The sequence below is a fragment of the Anguilla rostrata genome, chromosome 5, assembly GCF_018555375.3.
Source record: "Anguilla rostrata isolate EN2019 chromosome 5, ASM1855537v3, whole genome shotgun sequence".
In the NCBI taxonomy this organism is placed as follows: domain Eukaryota; kingdom Metazoa; phylum Chordata; class Actinopteri; order Anguilliformes; family Anguillidae; genus Anguilla; species Anguilla rostrata.
In genome coordinates, this window is record NC_057937.1 from 22,063,630 (window position 1) to 22,084,593 (window position 20,964).

Genomic DNA, 20,964 nt, shown 5'->3' on the forward strand with positions numbered 1-20,964 from the left:
CAGCATCATAAACTCGTGCTTTATGCAGATGATGTCATAATTACTGTAACAGACTAAATTCACTCAATACCTGCTGTAACTGACTATCGAGCAGTTTGGCCTTATTTCACGAAACAACAAGTCAGAAATAATGCCTCTGGGAGCTATTAGTACTGTAGAACCAAATTACATAAGACCTTTTAGATGGGCCCCTAATGCACAAAATTATTTATTTTGGGATACGTGTAGACCGCTAATCTCCCACTTTCATTTCTAGGGAGGATAAATCTTGTTAAAATGGTTGCTTTCCCATGGATCCTCTACCCACTGTCTATGCTCTTTACTCCCCTGACCAATCATGACATTAAGGAAATGAATCAAGTTATGTCCAACTTAATATGGCCAGGGAGAAAACCAAAGCTAAAACTGGATACACTCCAGCCACCCCAAGATAGGTGGCTGGGGTCTCCCGAATGTGAAATTTTATGGGTGGGCAATTCAGGCTTGTATCATCCTGGACTGGGTATATAACAGTGCGGACTCAATGTGGTATGGGATTGAATCAATAATAATAATAATAATAATAATAATAATAATAATAATAAAAAACCTTTATTTGACTAGGAAGTCACATTGAGATTAAAACCTCTTTTACAAGTGAAACCTAGCCAAGGCAGGACCAAAGCAAGACCAGGTTGTAACAAAGGTAACATGTTTAACCACCAGTAAACACAAGAGTGGTTCAGCTCCTACAGGTTCCCCAAGTACTCCAGAAAGCCTGTCACAGACCTCACCCCAGAATATCTGTATATGTACACATTCCCATTAACAATGGAATCAACCAAAAATGGAATGGTACCAACACCAGTTTTTACATTTTGGACATTTAAATTTACTAGAAATGTGTGGAGAAACATACATTATGCAGTATATTTTACTGCATTTCCCTAAACCTATTACAGACTGAATTTTTTTTTTAGGGTAATGAGACAATCCTATCCCATGTATTATCATCTATTATACAATTAATAGGCAGAAAACAGTGAACAGAAACAGTCAGGCAGAATACAGGCAGGGCAGAACACAAGCAGACGGAACACAAGCAGGCGGAACACATAGGCAGAAACACACACGCAGGCGGAAACACAAGCAGACAAGCTGGCAGATACATACAGTCACAAATAGACACAAAGATAACAAGACACAGGTGAACTCAAAACACAATCAAACCAGAGAGGGAAGGGATAACGAGAGAAACCCAAAAAACAATAATAGAATAATTGAAAACAATAATACAATTAAACACAGGGAAAAGCAATAAGGGAAAACAAACTGAACTACAAAACTGAAGTGCCACCATCTGCGGCCCAAAAAAGGAAAACCAGAAATAGAAATACAGAACCATGACAGGTCTAGGGTCACACTGTAACAGGGTGAATGATAAGGAAAAATGAGCGGGAAATGGGTAAGGGAAACGTACTGCAAACTGACCAGTAACTCCGGTCCTTATCTGCCTACCAAAATCTAATTGAAGTCTGGCTAGGCTTCGAAGGGTACTGAGCACGGGGCTTTGAATGCTGAACTTCGGACAGCTAGCTGATAGTCTGAAACCAAAAGTCCAAATAGCATACCCCCAACGGACTGTTAAATCTCCACCACAGTATCTTCAAAAATAATAAAGGAAAAATAACTATGCAAAATAACAAACTTTTGTCCCGATGGTGGAATTTGTAGCCCAGCTAGGAACACACTAATTAACCGGAGCACAACACAGTGAGCAAGGGCAAAACAAGAGTCGAGGTTGAGAATGAGTGAATAGTCAAACACAAAATCCAATCAGCAAACAAAGCAGAGCGGCACGGCATGAATCAGAGTCAAAGAGAACAAGTTAATGGTCATACACAAGATCTAATTCAAACAAGTCAAACAAAGCAATCACTATACACAACACACCAAGCTCGAGTTCGAAGAGCTAGTCTCCAGTGGTAAGTGCAAAACAGCGGCTTTTTCAAGCTGAATAACCGGAGACAAACACAGCCAATCAGATGATTAACCGGAAACACGAAACACACGCAGAGACAAATGTGAATACAGACTTATAGCAGGGGTTGTAACATCTTAGAAATGCATAAGAAACTTATTCAACCCCTTCTAATGCAAGGAAAGCAATAGTAATAAGGTGGGTCGGGAACCAGCCCTCCACTATTGACCTATGGGAGTCTTTGATTCGTGACCTCATATCTCTGGAGAAACTCGGATTTGTTATTAGAGTTGAATTAGAGTAATATACGGCATTGTGGAAGGAAGAGTTGACACTTGGGTCTCAATCCTGACCAGTGTACTTATCCTTGACCTGTCAATATGATAATTCCGATCTATGGATTACAAGTTTTGCTGCAGGTTATTTGTTGTATGTGATCACTGAATGTATCTATTATTGCTGTGATTTCCCCTTTGTGTGTTTTGTTTCATTTTGTTGTAACTAAAAACCAACCAATAAAATTAATTTGCAAAAAAAAGTGTTCAATATTCTAAAGCATATCTATGTTTTTGTATCTTCTGGCCCTTTCTCTAGTCACCTATACAAGGAATGAAAACAGATGCAGGCTAGTTGATCACGATCACGATCATCAATTGTTTTCAATATTAATCCAATAATCCAATAATTCAATGGGCCCAGCATCCCATTAGCAGTGGCCTTGAGTTATGCATATTTCCTTGTGCCATTTCCTTTGTAACTCTTCCAATTTGTTACCTTTTGGCAGGATTTAGTTTTCTGACCCAGCCAAGATGACACTAAACAGCAAACACTGTTCTTTATACCTGGCCAGCTTGATAGCGCCATAATGAACTTGCAGTGAATTCACCAGATAAAAATAGACAACAGTATTTAATGGCCCTTGTAGCGGGCCAGGTATAATCCACAAATACAGGCAATTGCTGATAAAGTCCATATTATCTGTAAAATAAAGGGGGGGGGATTGAGGAGAAGGCTGTAAATTATGCCAATCCTATCACTTATCTACCTATTTACACTCACTGCAAGAAAAACCTGATAAAGCTGTCTTTGAATGCTGGGCTATGGTTGCACCTATATCGCTGTATGTGGTTTCTCTCTCTCGCTGGTGGTTTATGAACAAAGCCACAGACAACAAATGTTGCTGCTTGCAGGCTGCAGTCTCTGCTATGTAAGATTAAATGACAGCTGAGTCTAAGGCAGACTCTTCTATCCGTTTTAATATCTGAAGGTTGCCCCATTCTCAAGTTTTTTTTATTTTAACCTAAGTGGGTTTTGCCCAGGTAAGGAACCATTGATCTCTTCTCATGGTGATAGCACTGAGTCCTCAGCACACCCCAGTTGCATCAAACCTTATCTTCACATATGTCAATTTTCACCTCAGATTTCCCTTATTTGCGATCCACACAACCCCAACCCTGAGAGATATAATATAATGGGCAGAAATGACTAATGATATGAACCATTTCAGTATGCTGGAGGGAAAAACTATAGTAAATTATTGAGGGATTTATTGATTTTTTCCCTTTACTTGGTGATTTCAGCAAAGCTGATTATATTTGATTTCTTGACAGTGATAATACCTCTAACACAGAGATTTTGAGCAGTCCATTCCCTTTTATTATATCCTAAATATAGTGGAGTCAACTGAAGCAATCAGCAGCTTTGGCTCTATGCAGCCAGCATCAAAAATATTACTGCATGTGCTTAATTATGTCTTCTGACTCTATATTTATTATAAAACAAAAAGTGATGGACATCAATGTTTCTGTTTTTTAGCACTCTATCAATGCTATGCACTGACATGCAATGACAGCAAAACCACAGTTAATCATGTCCTATCCTGTTCCTGAAGGGCCATGGCTGAGTAACATAGTTGTCATATCCCTCTCGTTTTTCGTGTTTTTTGTTAGCCTCATGTATCTTTTCTTTTCCTTTCACGATCTTTGTTTTCCTTGCAGCGTAGGAGGGTCTCGTTGCCAGCTGATTTCCTTCACCTGCCTCCTCAGCATTCCGTACGCTTCTGCAACTATTTACTCCAGCATATATTCTCTGTTCGCCCACCACTCTCCGCCAAATCGATGCCTCAGTTCGCTTGAAGCTTCTAGTCTCATTTAAAGTTATTTGTGGTCCCGTCTCGTACTCCGGTTTTTCCCTGCTTACCTGCTTTTTCCTTCCCCGTTTGTCGTTGCTCGTTTTTATGTTCTGGTGCCCCTGTCATTGTCTCCCCAGTCGTTGTGGTTGTCTGGTCTTGTTTTTCGTGTTGTCCGCTTCCTGTCTGCATCTTCACCGTTTCCAGCCTGCCCTACGCCGGCCTCCCAGTCCAGCCCTGTCTCAGTTCAGTCCTGCTCCAGTCCGGTCCTGACTCCGGTCCAGCCTTGCTCCAGTCTGGTCCTGAACCCAGTCCTATTCCTGTTCTAAAGAGAGTTAAATAAACCAGTTGATCTCTTCCAGAAAGTCTGTGTCTGAGTTCTGCATTTGGGTCCACCTGCTCTGCTCAACATAACAATAGTGTTGCTTTGGAATACAGCTTCTTTAATTTCAGTGAGGCAAGATAGCCTATATTGTTTGTAGTACAGTAACTTGGCATTTTATATCAATACATTTAATGGCAGGCATAAATTTAGCTAGTTTGAATGAATAGACAGTGCTTTGTATATGTGAGTAACTTGGCATTTTTGTACGTTGAAAACGTGTTTTTATGAGATTCAATTTACATCTAAGGCAGTACATTCCAGACCAAAAAAAGCATACATAAGATGAGGTCCTGCTATTGTTCAGTGTAGAATCATATCAGGTTTATGGCACAACTAAAATAAAATCCAGTTCAGTTGCCAATTTACTTACTAATGCTAATGTGTTTTCAAAGCCTTTCTCTGCAACAGCCTGTCACAACCATCTTGTATGTGAGCATATAAGATGATTGCATACACCTAGGCTAAAAATATTCAAACTCAGTTTTTCGCAACTCCGCACATTTCATGTTACCGTACATTTACCATACAAGTCAATTAGGGCATCTACTTTCTTCACATCAGAGGTAATTTTAAAACAATCAATCAAAAAGACATCTTTATTTTAGCTTTAATTCTCTATATCAGAATTCCAGTGGTTCAAAAGTTTACATACACCAAGTTGACTGTCTCTTTAAACAGCCTGGGGAATTCCAGAAATTGATGTAATGACTTTTTAGAAGCTTCTGATTGGCAAATTGTCATAATTAGGAGTTAATTGGGAGTTAATTGGCATCTGTGGCTGTATTTAAAGGCCTACCTTTAAAGCCACTGCCTTTTTGCCCTTGATACCATCGGAAAATCCAAGCAACTCAGCCAATACCTCTGAAAAAAAATTGTGGACCTCCACAAGCCCAGTCCCTTAGGACCAATTACCGAAACAACTGAAGGTACCACGAGCATCTGTACTAACAATTATATGCAAATATAAAAATCTTGGGATCACATAGACACTGCATCAGCCAGAAAGAGGCACAAATTAACTCCCAGGGCTGAATGAACTTTTGTCTGAAAGGTTCAACTGAACCCCAAGACAACAACAAAGGAACTAGTGAAGGAAGGAAGAAGCCCCTACTCCAAGACCGGCATAAAAAAGCTCAAATTAAGTTTGCAGGTGATCTCCAGGACGAAGAAATTTGAAGAAATAAATTCAACCGTTTGGCCATAATTATCAACGCTATGTATGGAGGAAAAAAAGGGTGAGGCTTTTAATCCGAAGAACACCATCCTAACTGTGAAGCATGGGGGTGGCAGCAACATGTTATAGGGGTCTTTTGCTGGAAAAGGGACTGGTGCACTTCAGAAAATAGATGGCATTATGAGGAAGGGGGATTATATAGAAATACTGAAGCAACACCTCACCTAGACATCAGCTAGAAAACTTAGTCACAACTGGGTCTTCCAGCAAGACACTGATTGTGAGCATACTCCACAGTTTTAACAATATGGCTTAAGGTAACAAAGTGTAAGTATTGGAGTGACCATCACAAAGCCCTGACCTGAATCCCATAGAAAAATTGTGAACTGAACTGAAAAAGCATGTCCGAGCAAGGAGGCCCACAAACCCGATTGAGTTACACCAGTCAGGAGGAATGGGCAAATAATTTTGGCAAAGCATTGTGAGAAGCTTGTGAAAGGCTACCCCAAGTGTTTGATTCAGGTTATGTAATTAAAAGGCAATGCCACCAAATACTAACAAAGTGTAACTTTTGACCCACTGAAAATCTGATATAGTACATAAATCTGTCTCTTAGCTATTATTTTGAAATTACTTCTTATGGAAATAAAGTAGATACCCTAATTAACTTAAAGGAGTAACATGGTGGTTGAACGTGACACTTCCCAGTTGTCTTTAGGCAACAACAAAACAAATGTGCATAATTTTTTTATTATTCAGTCATTTCAATTCAATTTCAATGTACTTTAAAACGTATTTATCTAAGCCTAAATTTCCCACTATAAAAGTTCACCCGAACCGTCTGGGCGTGGTAATGAGAACTGTCAGTTAGCTGTGATTGACAGACCGTGCCCCGTTACCATAGCTACCCCCATGATAAGCGCTCTTTTTGGGAGACTTTTCACAAGCTAGCTAGCTTAGTAGTATATCAAGTATCAATAGATAGCTAAGGTAAGGACGTTGACTTGTATCCAATTATAATTTTTGCTATCTAGCTAGCCAAGATAAGATAAAAGCACAACCATAACGGCCTCATAAAAGCAAACTAGCTAGCTAATGTTATCGATAACATTGCCTTATGAAAGCAAACTACCTAGCTAGCTAACGTTAGCTAGCTAGCTAAATGAATATAATCAGAAATAATCTAATAGTCCTTAAAAGGCACTCTAAAAGCAGTTTTCCTTTCAGTATTAGACTATGGTGACATTATTTATAGAATTGCTGCTCCTTCTTCCCTTAAGCGCTTGGACACAGTCTATCACTCTGCCCTCAGATTTATTACTGGCGATAGTTATGGTACCCACCACTGTGTCCTCTATGCCAAGGTGGGTCTGTCTTCTCTGGCAGTGAGGCGTGATAAACACTGGTTTTTGTTTATCTTTAAGGCCATTGTCGGAATGCTTCCACCTTATATTACAAGGTTGTTAGAGTGGCGCTCTGGACCCTATCAAACCCGATCAAATGGCTTGCTTATGCTTAAGGTCCCTCGGGCTCGATCAGAAATTGGGAAGTCAGCATTCCATTTTAGTGCCCCATCCTCCTGGAATGAGCTCCAACAATTGCTGAAAATCAGCTCTCTACCTACTTATGGGCAGTTTAGATCGCTGGTTTTGAACATTCCTGTCTCTGAGTGCATCTGTTTTTGATCGTATCTGTGCTGATTTTATTTATTTTATTATTTTATTTTATTTTTATTTTTTATCATATTTTACTGTATTTTATTACTGTTATTTTATTATTTACTATGTTAGTTGCTGTTGCTATATTCTATGATCTTTTATTACACCTATTGTGTTTTAATTGTGTTTGTAATCTCGGCTACATTGAAAATGAGGGCCTGGCCCTCAATTGTACCTCCGAGAATTTAAATAAAGGTTCTGATAATAAGTGAACCTAACGTTAGTCAAATATTTGCATTGTCTTGCCCGTAAGCCAGTGGCGCAAACTATGGGTCTCCAGTTATCCATGGGTTTACGGGGCGTGGAAAGGGGAGTGGTTACTGTGTTTGTGATGCACCAAGTTGACAACTTTCTCAACCGGTTGAAAATAGGACGATAAATTTAAAACGCATATTTCTCCAAAAATACAGAACGGACATATTTAATACTTTATTCATTGTGTTTCTTCAATGCCTCTTGTGCAAATAGCACATAAAACCGAGAAAGTGGTACTCCTTTAACACAGGAAATGTATGGTAACATGAAAAGTTGTGAAAGAAAGGTGTGGAGTTGTGAAAAATTGAGTTTGAATGTCTTTAGCCTAGGTGTATGTAAACATCTGGTCTCAACTGTAGCTACAGCTGACTGGATGCACCACTGGCAGTTCATTTAAAGGTTAGACCTCAGTAAAAAGATTCATATAGGGATGAAGGACACAACGATAGTCTTCAACTGTAATTTATGAGCCTAGCAAGAAATGTAGATAAAATGGCAGTTGCATAAATCATGATGGCTAATTAAATAAAGAACAGGATTAGATGTAAAATCCAGAAACAGATCTGGCCCTCCTAGAAGGGGTTCTCTTACGCTTACTTAAAATCTTACAAACGTAGAAGGATGAGGATCAGGTTCAGCTTGGATCCTGATGTTAAAACCCTCTGTGCCAGCTAGCCAAGTAGGAATAGCAGAGGTCTTGCCTGTATATGGATTACAATTTGCACTACACCACAGATGGAGCTTGGAAGCATGAAGTCATGAATCTGAACCCTGACAGTTTCACACAGGGAAATTAAATGCGTAAAATAACAATCATGCTAAAGTAAGAACAGTTAAAATTATAAACCATTTAATGTTATTTATAGGTTTGCTGAATGACTCTTTAAATGTTCAGTGTTAAATCTACTCTGATAAATGCACTCTATCAGTGAAAAGTATCTATCTCGTTTGAATTGTTATATGAACATTGGACATTTTACTGTGTATCATCAGTTGTCACACAAGTTTTATATTTCCAAAGACGTTTTTTAAACTATTGTAACCGTAAACAAAATTTTCCTTATAAAATCAATGCTGAAATTTTGGATTCATTTTTCATACACATTTCATTAATTTAACCATCAAAACAAAATTGTAGAATGATAAAAACCAAATAATGCAATCGAACATTAAATCTTCCTGTCAGAAAAAGAATGATCTTGACATGACAGTCCAATCCCTGTGCCCAGAGGTAGTAAATGAAAATTGTTGGTACATCCATTGAAGTCCCTGTGCAGCCTCCCTTTTCTTACATTTAAATTGTTGCTTTAGTTACTAAATTACAATATATATGTATTTTTTCTACTTATTAGACTTTAAAAAGACAAAAAACCTGCTTTGATGTAAAACCTGAATTTCTTAATATAGCAGACTCAATACTGGCTGGGCGTGTCAGTTCTGTCCTAATTATTTATGCATTCACTTTTGTTTGACAGCCCAGGCCGCTCACTCCCACTGACCTGGATCAGCGCTCACTCCACGTAACGTCAGTTGTTAGCTAACATTAGCTAGTCATCATATGACCGTAATAATGGATAACGAGTACAGCAATAACAGCATTAGAAATATTGAGCCATATATGTATGAGTCCATCGCTTACAGCCTACAATATAGGACTCTAACGTTATAGGATAACCTACGTTAGCACATAACATTATCGATTGTTTTTTTTGCGGCAGTAACGTTATAACAGTCTGAAGAATAAAGTAACGTTACACTCGCCAGCTAACGTTAGCTATATTTACACAAGATAAGCACAGCTCATTGCTACATTAGCAAAATTATTGATAGCCAGATAGCAAGTAAATAGCCAGACAGCAAGTAAATTGGGGAGATGAGGTTAACAGTGACGTTATAGTTCGTAGGCTTGATTCGATTAATAGCAGAGCATCATCTAGCCCAAACGGATGCTTACCGGAACCGGTCCGTTCAACCGGCTTTGAACTTGGGAGCGAACACTACATAAATATTCATACTGGGTGAATGTTTTGGCCACTGCACATTGATCAATGCAAATTAGAAACATTTGTGATGTCACGAATTTGGTCTCAAAACCACCAATACCAAATACTCCGCCAGGCGGCAATGTCGAGCATTGTATAGTTTTTAGGAAAAAAAATCTAATTCATTACATACATGTATGAAATACTTTTAAAATCAATGTGTAAGTAAACTTATAGTCTTTGGTTATAATATAAGCATTTTAAAATCATGATTTTGACTGCACAGGGTTTAACCAACTAGTACAAAAAATAGAAACATTTAAATTTCATGTTGGGGAAGATACATTAATAGACTGCTTTTGCAGAATGTAATTGTCAGGACTCGTGGGGGGTACGGACCCAAAAGCAGAGGGACAAAACTCACAAGTCCAAAATGGGAGGAGAACAAAAGACTTTACTAACAACAAGGCAAACAAGCAGGGAACAGAAAAGGCCACGATGGGCAAAAACACTCAAAAAATATCTAATAACACAGAAAACAAGAGGAACTCAAAAACACGGGCAGGGCAGAACACAGGCAGGCAGAGTACACGGGCAGGTACATATGGTCAGAACAAACATACGTAGGAAACAAACACAAGGAACCAGCACCCGAGTGAAGGGAACAAAGAACTTAAATAGACAGGGGGTAACAAGACACAGGTGAACTCAAAAAACAATCAACCTAGAAAAGGAGGGGATAACAAGACACAGGTGGGAACAATGATAGAATAACGAGACAACAATAATACAATTAACAGGGGGGAGCAGGACACAAAACAGAAGTGCCGCCATCTGGTGGCCCAACAAGGGAAACACAGACAGGAAAACACAGAACCATGACAGTAATTGGATTGATACATTACTATCAATCAGAAACATCCCCAAAAGGTCTTAATGAAGAATTTAAAATAAGACATTTCTTTAAATCTGGTACTGTCCTTTTTTATTTTTGTTATTCTAAATAATTTCTGTACTGCTTGCCTGATGTCCTGGGGCCTCATTTATAATAATGTTCTCAGATTTATACTTGAACTTAGTCTTAAGATCATTTTCGACATTTCACAAATTAGTTATTGTTTCATTACATTACATTATAGGCATTTAGCAGACGCTCTTATCCAGAGCGACGTACAACAAGTGCATAGGTTTCATGATGTAGAGGCGCAAAAGAAACACTAGAGTGAAGTAAGGATCGTAGTGCCAGAAGTGACCACATCGATCAGGACTCCAACCCTGTAGAGTAAGCTTGTTCAGCAAGCAAGAATCCTACCAAGTACAAACTAGCACTGGAATCACACCTAATCATACAAAAACAATCCTGCCAGATACACTAACATAATCAAATTATCCTAGCTAGATACAGTGAGCTGAACTATAGGCTAGAGAGGGGTGGGGAGAGGTGCAGCCTGAAGAGATGAGTCTTCAGTCTGCGTTTGAAAGTGGTGAGATTCTCTGCTGTTCTGACCGTCACGGGGAGGTCATTCCACCAACGAGGGGCCAGGACAGACAGCAGACGGGAGCGGGAAGTGCAGACGCGAAGAGGGGGAGGTGCCAAGCGTCCAGAGGTGGCCGAACGGAGAGGTCTGGCTGGTGTGTAGGGTCTGATGATCCTCTGAATGTACCCTGGTGCTGACCCCTTAGCTGCCTGGTATGCAAGCACCAAGGACTTAAATTTGATGCGAGCCATAACAGGCAGCCAGTGGAGGTCAGTGAGCAGGGGGGTGACATGGGAATGTCTGGGGAGGTTGTAGACCAGACGCGCTGCAGCATTCTGGATGAGCTGCAGGGGTCTGATGGCGGATGCTGGCAGACCAGCCAGTAGCGAGTTGCAGTAGTCCAAGCGGGACAGGACCATCGCTTGAACCAGGAGCTGGGTTGCGTAGGTGGTGAGGAAGGGGCGGATTCTCCGGATGTTGTACAGGAAGAACCTGCACGTTCGACTCACCGCCGTGATGTTCTGGGAGAGGGACAGTCTGTTGTCCATCACCACTCCAAGGTTTTTTGCGGTGGGTGATGATGACACCACAGTGTCCCCCAGGGAAATAGAAAAGTCGAGAAGGTTAGAGGACGGAGCAGGGATGAAGATCATCTCCGTCTTGCCTGGGTTCAGCTTAAGATGGTGGTTATCCATCCAGCTCTGGATGTCCCTCAGGCAAGCAGAGATGCGAGCAGAGACCCGAGTGTCAGAGGGCGGGAAGGAGAGAAAGAGTTGGGTGTCATCGGCATAACAATGATAGGACAACCCATGGGCAGAGATTACAGGACCAAGAGATTGGGTGTACAGGGAGAATAGGAGGGGACCAAGGACAGAGCCCTGGGGAACTCCTGTGGCAAGGGGGCGAGGTGCTGATACTGCACCAGCCCAGGCGACTTGGAAGGAGCGACCGGAGAGGTAGGACTCAATCCAGTCAAGTGCTGTGCCACAGATCCCCATAGCTGCCAGGGAGGACAGGAGGATGGGATGGTTGACGGTGTCAAAGGCAGCAGAAAGGTCTAGGAGGATCAGGACAGACAAGACAGTTTCACTTTTAAGTTTACAGAAACTACATAGTGTCAACATTGCTATGGTATTTGGCTATACAGCTCTTTACAGGATAATATCTATATATAATTTTATAGGACACCTCCTTCACTTTAATCGTTAATAGGTATTAATTACTTAATGGCCAGACTGCATCCCATTGCACATAAGAAAAAGACTGAGACCAAAATGAGATACAAGCTGGCACTGTTTTTAAATACTTTTAAAATATTGCTCTTATCCATTTATTACAGGCATTTGGCAGATGCTCTTATCCAGAACAACTTACACAACCTTTTACATAGCATTTACATTGGATATACAGCTGGATATATACGGCATTAGCATTTACATTGGATATACAGCTGGATATATACTGAAGTAATGCAGGTTAAGTACCTTGGCTCAAGGGCACAATGGCAGCGCACCAAGGAATCAAACCTGTGACTTTCAGGTTACAAGACCAGCACATTACCCATTATACTACACAGCCACCATGATCAGTAGTATGATTTAATAAATAGTTTGTATGTCCAATAATTATGTGTTCTGAACTTACCAAAGGCACTGGGCAAAGTTTACCTATTGGAGCAGACAGTAGCATTTTTGCACAATGAGGGATGGTGTCAAAAACAACTGCTACTCCTTTGGAGTAATAAGGATTGAAAATTCTGATAAGAACTCAGTGTATGAAAATAATGCCCATTATCTGTTAAAAGCTGACTGGCCAACAAAATATTATTATTAAACCAGTATTTAAAAAATAAAGACTTGTTTTGACACATCAGTTTGACACATCATAATTACATCAGAGTAGAAAACTTGAGCCACTCAAATGAGTAAAAACATACAGTACGAGAGCATAAAATTCCACACAAGTAGGATTCTTCAAGAACTGCATAACCCATTTAATTTATGGTTTTGTTTAAGGTGGAGAAGTTTACATAGTTCAGACCCCCATGTTTTAGATTTTTTTAATAAGGTGGGTCAGATTTTTCCAAATAAAGTTTGTCATAAATTGATCTACATTTTCACTAATTTCTTTGGAGGCATCCAATTTCAGTGTTGTGTAGATTAGCCTAGCTAATCTTTCAGCTTTGGTTAATAAAATTCTTCCATTAATCGAGATATCTCTTCATAGCTACTAATGAATTTTTTTCTGAACACTAGCTATATGCAGCTGAAAATTCAGAGTGGCCTTCAAGTTTTAATTTTTAACAATAACAATCCCCAGATATTTTACTTTGTCTTTTACAGGTGTATATAGATACTGCTGTCTGTGCAAGATTTAACAGCAAATAGTTCACATTTATTAATATTCTACCATAAACCTGAGGCCTCTGAGAATATTTCTATAACACGAATGTTTTTTTTTTAAATTTGAGATTTGTCTTCTTTTTTTAATTTTGAGATGAGTCATCTGCTAACTGGCTAATATAGATGGATCTGCTCTCAAAGATAATATCCTTCAAATGAGAAGATAAAAGCTGCATGGCCAAGAGACATGAACAGGGAGAAAGAGGGCACCCTTGTTGGATGCCTCTAATTAACTGAAATGTTGAGTCGTTCCATGTTTAAGTTTAATAGAACAGTTTCCATCTGTGTAAAGAGTTTGAACTGCCCTGATGCCACTTCCAAAAAATCCCAAAAGTCTAATGTCTTAATAAAAATATTCGGCACATGTACTATTTTTTAACAGAGAATGTCTGTGTTCTTAAAAATATATATTTTACTGTTATTGTGGTTTTGTGTTTTATGTTTATGTATTGATGTTTATTGATTTAAAGGTTTTCCTGGGTTTTTCTTTGTCTTGATGTTAAAATTTTGTTTACAATTTTGTTCACAATGTTTTGTCTTAGGTGATTCTTCTTCATGAGATTTGATTTTTAAAGGAATGTGTTTCAATTGTTTTGGCAATTTTAAACCAATAAAGACACAATTATGCGGAGCTGTAGCAACAAATGAAAAATCATTGTGATATTGGATACACATATGCAGAATAATAGAAATTAGGTTATAATGTAGTTTTTGATCACAGCTATTGAGTTAGGTTACCTATAGTAAATTAAAACACATTGAAACAATGAGAACCGTTCTGGTGGAATTTATTACATTTACATTACAGGCATTTAGCAGACGCTCTTATCCACAGAAACGTGCACAGCATAGCATTTACATTGCAACCATTGATACAGCTGGACATATTCTGGAGCAATGTAGGTTCAGGAGCAAGTACTTTACTCAAGGAACAGCAGTGTCCCACCCGGGAATCAAACCTGCAACCTTTAGGTTACAAGACCATCTCTTTACGGCAACAGGGAAACTTTTTAAATTAGGATTTTTACAGTGCAAACCTGGTGAACATACTAAACAAATTCTAACCAACGAAACCAAGTTTACATGGATAATTAGTGAGATTGTACATACTCTGGCCCAGTACCACTACAGGTCTGTAAAAAGATTTATCTCCCGGGGGTAGCAACATCAACCCCCCAGGTAAAACCACAGCCAATTTTCTTTAACTTATATGCTCAAATGGGTAGACTGCCACACGTAACCTAGTCATCCAGAGCTCATTACAATCTACCCAAGAATAACACCCTGTTTAACCCCTTTACACAGACAAGCGTTTTGTTGACATTTATATATAATAAAACATATTCTAAAATAAAAATAGCCTACTCCAGCATTAACCTTCCTTACAATGAAGCACATTAGTATTTCAATAATTGATACGTTCTAATATTTCTTCAAATTAAAGTAACATATTTAAGAGGTCTTCTAGCAAGCTAAAGCTGATAGGTACGATCTGAGAGCTGGGAGCTGAGATCAGCGAGCTACGAGGTGGGAGCTCCGAGCAGTGAGGTGTGAGCTGGGAGCTACAATCTGCAAGGAGGGAGATGGGATGAGCGAGCTATGAGTTGGGAGCTCTGAGGTCCGAGCTCAAATCAGCAAACTGGGAGCGGGGAGCTGGGAGCTCGGCTATAGGTGCGAGCTGGGAGCTACAAGCTCGCAGCTGAGGATTCAATGTTTCCTGAAAAAATTAGGAGTAGGCCTACAATTATTTTGCTGTTACTCTGTGTAATGTCTAATGTTAGACTCCAATAAAGCACGATGAAATACAATCTGTTGTCTTAATTATCCACGTTTAATTCATTTCTAAGTCACTGCATGGTGCAGTTAAGAAATTACAGCAGATCAGTTCTCCACAATAGTCCTATAGTCTACAGGTAATTATGACAGCTAACTTGATGGACAGATAATTATGGCAGATCCCCTGATTATCTTACCTTTGTGTGTGATCAATCCGTAGGCCAAATGGGCAACTTATATATTTAGGTAGGCCTAGGTAATGACGTGCCGGTCTATAGACCACTTTTTTATTTTTTGTTATGTACGCACATCTGAATGAACTGACAGCATTCACTGTGACTTCTGCCAGTTCCCATATTTATTTTTGTTTGATGCAATACTCAGATCCCAAAACAGGATTTTTATTCCCTTACAAACTTCTTCAGTTAAATTTTCAGTCCCACAATTTGAAAAATGTTGCTTTTTTCACATTCTGTTCTGCCATTGTTTCTGAATTTCCACTTTATGGATATGAACAGGGATACATGCTAAACAGATTAATTTTTGGTGTTTTCTGACCATTTAAGGTGAATGTAGGAGTTGGCTAAATGCATTATGTGAGCAACATTTATGCTGATTTCATCTAGACACACTGACATCCCAAGAAAGAGGTCTACATGGTTTTTGGTAAATCAAAAAAAAACAACTTACATGCAGAGAAAAGCAGAAAGTGTTGGCATAAATTTATTGCGGATTCTACACAAATTTACATGCTACCTCTAGTTGGTACACAGTAAAATGTCCAGTGTTAATTCAGCTCTTATAACAGATAACATTTTGTCCCACTCTAGAATGTGTTGAATTAACACTGTTGGAGTTGAATTAACACTGGATGTTTTCCTGTGTAACATGTTCTGTTTCAGATTTACCTTTGTGCTGGCAGCAGTAGCTGAGCACTATTAACCATCACATTTGGCTACGAGGCTACCACAAGTGTGTGTATTCAGTGGTTATTTGGCCAACTGAGTGAGTTTGGTCTCAAGCGTGCTCTTAAACCATGGCATTTATTGGATTGCAGCGTGTATATGGTGACTTTGTCTATTCAAAATTTCATACGGAATTTTTCTGGAGTACAATTTTGGGGTCTGTATACCTTAGGATAGCAACATGGTAGCACTAGTACCGCCTTGGTTAGGCACATAGGCAGAACCTCTGCTAAAATGGCAAGAAAAAAAAGACTTGCCTCATTTCAACTAGACCCTACAAGCCGTTATTGTATGCATGTGGCTTATAGGCTATTTTATACAGCTAACTTAACCATAAATCTCCAGTTTTGCTGGTTTTGGTTTAAGACTGTTTCCCCACAAACAAGCCTGACTAAATTGTGAACTCGCTTCATGAAACCAAAAATCCTGAGTTTATCTCAAAATGTCAACAAACTAATCAGGTTAACCAAGTCAGCCAGATACTGTATATGAAACAGGACCCAGATGTGTGCATGGTACGGGATCTCTTTGTTCTATCATACCCACATTTCTGTGGCAATTCTGATTTCAGTGTGTTAGAAGGGGTAAGCACTACATCGATGTAGACCATGGGGAAATAATACCCACTCTCCAAATACAAGGTCCACGCTTTAATAACTGGCAACGGTGTGCTTTAATGGCACACATACTAGCGGGCGAGGGATACCGTCCCTTTAGTCCCATGTCTCATTAGCCTCTTGCGCTATGATGTGTCCTATTGTAGCAGTGTCCCCTGATGGATTGTCCCCATTCATTCTCCCTCACTGTGTGTGCATGTGTGTGTGTGTGTTTGCGCATCACTGTGCAAACAAGTGTTGCTGTTACTGACGCTTGTCACTGGTCTCATAATTGCTTCTGGCAGACCCCCCACCCCAAAGTATTTCGCACGGCTTACTGTGCCACGCCAGACTGTGGTGCGGGGTCCCAGAGGTGACACAGTGCGTGCAGCTCGTTGTTTCTGACACCTCTGGCTTCCCTACTATTTCACAATGCCGAAGAGATGAGGAAAAGAGAAAGCGACAGCAGTCTGCATTGAATAGGCAGCGGCCCCTGGGGGTGTTCCAATCTACATCGAAGAATCAGAACAGTTTAAAAGACGGGAAACTAAGAAAGTAAACAGGAGCGTAGTTAGACAGTATAGTTTATTGACTTGATTGGAAATTGACCAATGGCATTTTAAAAACAAACAAACAAACAACAAATAAACAAAAACAATAAAGACATATCTGGCCAACTGATAAGACAGAAGAAATAGAACCCAGATGAGAACTGTAACACCGTGCATCAGATCATAGTTGACAAGACCTGTTTATCATCTCATTCCGGTGAGAAATCACTTAGGCTAATATTTCACGCCCCATTTTATCTGGGGTGGCTGCTCGACTCTACAGAAACCATGCAGGGAAGAATGCAGTATTTTTCGTTCAGCTGAACAAAGGAGTACAAATTTAATTCGAAGGTTCAACACCACGCCACCTAGTCTTTTTTTCATCGGTCAGCCGGATTCGGGCTTTCCCTGGTCTGTGCACTTTCCCTTCGTTTCCGCGCCCAGCTCGGCACCTGAGCGTAGGCTACAAGACGGCTCCATGCAGCCGCAAAGGTAAGCATCAGAGTATGTAGCGCATTATGCAGACATTCGGATATTCATTTATGATTTTTATTTAACGCTATACAGTCATAAGAAAGCAACAGCCTTTTCAGCTCGATAACAGTCCGTATTTTTGCGCGGTTTACATTTTTAGAATTTTAAGAAGTTTCGCTGTTGTTGTAGGCTACCACACGTGGCTGTTGTCTGCAATCAATTATCTAGCCTATCTTATAGGCTAGATATTGCAGACAAAACAAAACAGCTATTGAGTAAAAGCCAACAAAAGACAAATCTTATTTTGAAGCATATATTTCACGTAGAAAATAAGCTTTAAAATAAGATTTGTCTTCTGTTGGCTTTTACTCAACAGCTATTTCATTTTTCGCACAAATACGTTAATCCTGTCGCTATCGTCTAGTCTTGGGCTAAGGAACCCGTGCGAAATAAATGTTGGAGAGATGTGTTCTTGGCGTTGAATAATGACAAATGCGACAACAGTAAAAATAATAATAATAATAAAATAAAAATTAATTAATCAATAATAATAACAACAACAACAACAATAATAGCCTAATAATAATAATAAAAACCACGGAATGAACTTTCCAGTTGAATAAATAAAGATAGATTACTTATACATCATAATAGCCTACATCTTGTTAAAACCAGACAACAGACGGAAGGAAACTACAATTCTTGATTGTTAGTTTTGTTTCTATTATGTTCACGTTCGAACGCATCCACGCATCACCACGACATCCACGAAGTGTTTCAGAGATTGGTCGGGGTAAAATGCCCTTTTTAAATTAAAAATGGACATTAAAGTATAAATCCATATATGATAGAAAATACTATAAACCAGAGACGCTATTATGGAAGTGTTTCGTGAGATTGTGTTTGGCGCTTGTTGATTTAAGGGCAATACATGTTCACATTGTCCAGATTGAAATTTTAATGGCAGATTATTCGTCTTGGTTTCACTACACCATCTGGCACAGTGTGCGCTTGCAGTAATACACTTCTTCAGCCAACGGTACGCAGACGTGCAAGCGCCAACTATTGGAAAGCGATTTGTTACTAATTCCTCAACATGGATTTAATGGAACGAGACGGCTCCGTTTTTTTTTTTTTTTTTTTTTTTTTTTAAGATAGTCTATTGCCTGCAGTTCTTCGCTGACTTATTCGTTTTGTATGGATTTATGTTTAAATATATTTGTATCTTCTTATTCAGCTTCAAAAGCATGTTCAAATATTCATGCTTAATTAATCCTTTTCTCTATGCCCTTTCCTTTGGGAAATGTTACCAAACAGATATCCGTGTATAATTTCAGGAACAGTAAGGTTTGTCCATAATTTGATGTTCCTTTGTGCATCTGTAAATTGAAGAATGTCTCACTGAACGCGAATCTAGACGTCTAGAGGGGTAGAAAGGTTGCTAGACGTTTTGACATGAACAGAACACTCTTAACCACAATATAGCTCAGGTTTTACCCGGATATGGGCTGCCTACTTCTTAACGGTGATCCACACTATACGCGGCCCCGCCGCCTGCATTCATTTTGAATGAGAGGTGGCGGCCAGACCCCGCAAGTCATGTTGGGATTGCCGGCGGCGCGGCGAGAGGCGGCGAGGCCGCGGGGGAGATGGCAAAAATTCTACTTTGACCCCCTCGCCGCGTCGCGGTAACCAATCTGATTTGATCTAATGATCCGTCAAGTAAATTGTCCCTATTTTTTTCTAATTTTAGTTCCACATTCTATCGTTCCATAATGGAGGACCCAACTCGTAATTTCCGTATCGGGTTTCCCGACTTAATAAAATCTCCTACAGAGACATTGATAAGAGGAACGCAGGGTGGAGAAAAGTCTCTGGAATTGTCGGTGGCTCTGCAATGTAGTTATCGCCGTTAGCTACTATCACTGTCCAGTCTGAATAAAAATCATTTTTGCAGTAACCTAGCTCTGAAAAATGTTAATAAGCTGCCTACCTAGGCTGTCTAATGTCTAGCTATAGTTAGTAACAACAAACAATAACAAACAAAAAAAAAATCTTCCTAATGTATTAGTTGCTAGTTGTTCGTTTCTACCAGCCACCTAGCTAGCTAACCAGATAGGCCTATAACTTTGAAGGCATTATCTGGCTAATTAGCCAGGCAGTGTTTTTGTTGTTGGTTGTAGACATTAAACAGCCTAGCTAGGCAGCCGACTAACATCTTTCAGATCTAGGTTACTGCAAAAATGATTTTTATTCAGACATGACAATGAATATGAAACACAATATTAAACCCGGTCAACATTTAACGAACACAACTGTCTGTCAAATATAGGTGACACGCCCACAAACAGCCGACTGTGGGGACGCGGCGCGGCGACAGTCGCCGCGTATAGTGTGGCTTCAGCCTAAGGCTTCAGCCTACTATCACTGTCCAGTCTAGAATAAAATCATTTTGCAGTAACCTAGCGCTGAAAAATGTTAATAAGCTGCCTAGCTAGGCTAACTAATGTGTAGCTATAGTGAGTAACAACAAACAATAACAAACAAAAAAATCTTCCTAATGTATTAGTTGCAAGTTGTTCGTTTCTACCAGCCACCTAGCTAGCTGACCAGATGTAACTCTGAAGGCATTATCTGGCTAATTAGCCAGACAATGTTTTTGTTGTTGGTTGTTACTCACTAGCTAGATATTAAACAGCCTAGCTAGGCAGATGACAAAAAATTCAGATCTAGGTTACTGCAAAAATGATTTTTATTCAGACAGGACAATGAACATTTAACAAACACAACTGTCTGTCAAAAATAGGTGACGCCCACAAACCGCCGACTGGGGACGCGGCACGGCCACAGGCGGCCGTCGCCGCGTATAGTGTGGCTTCAGCCTAAGCCGGACACCCACCGCACGCGTATCGACCGCGAGCGCATTACGCGTGTAACTGAAGCGTAGTTGAAGTACTGTTATTACAACGGCAGCGGGCGACGTCGTCTCTACCAGATGGGAACGCGTCGCGAACCGGCTTCGAAGCTTGCGCGACACAAGCGAACTGAAGCGAACTGAACCAATCTGATTTGATCTAATGATCCGTCAAGTAAATTGTCCCTATTGTCCCTATTTTTTTT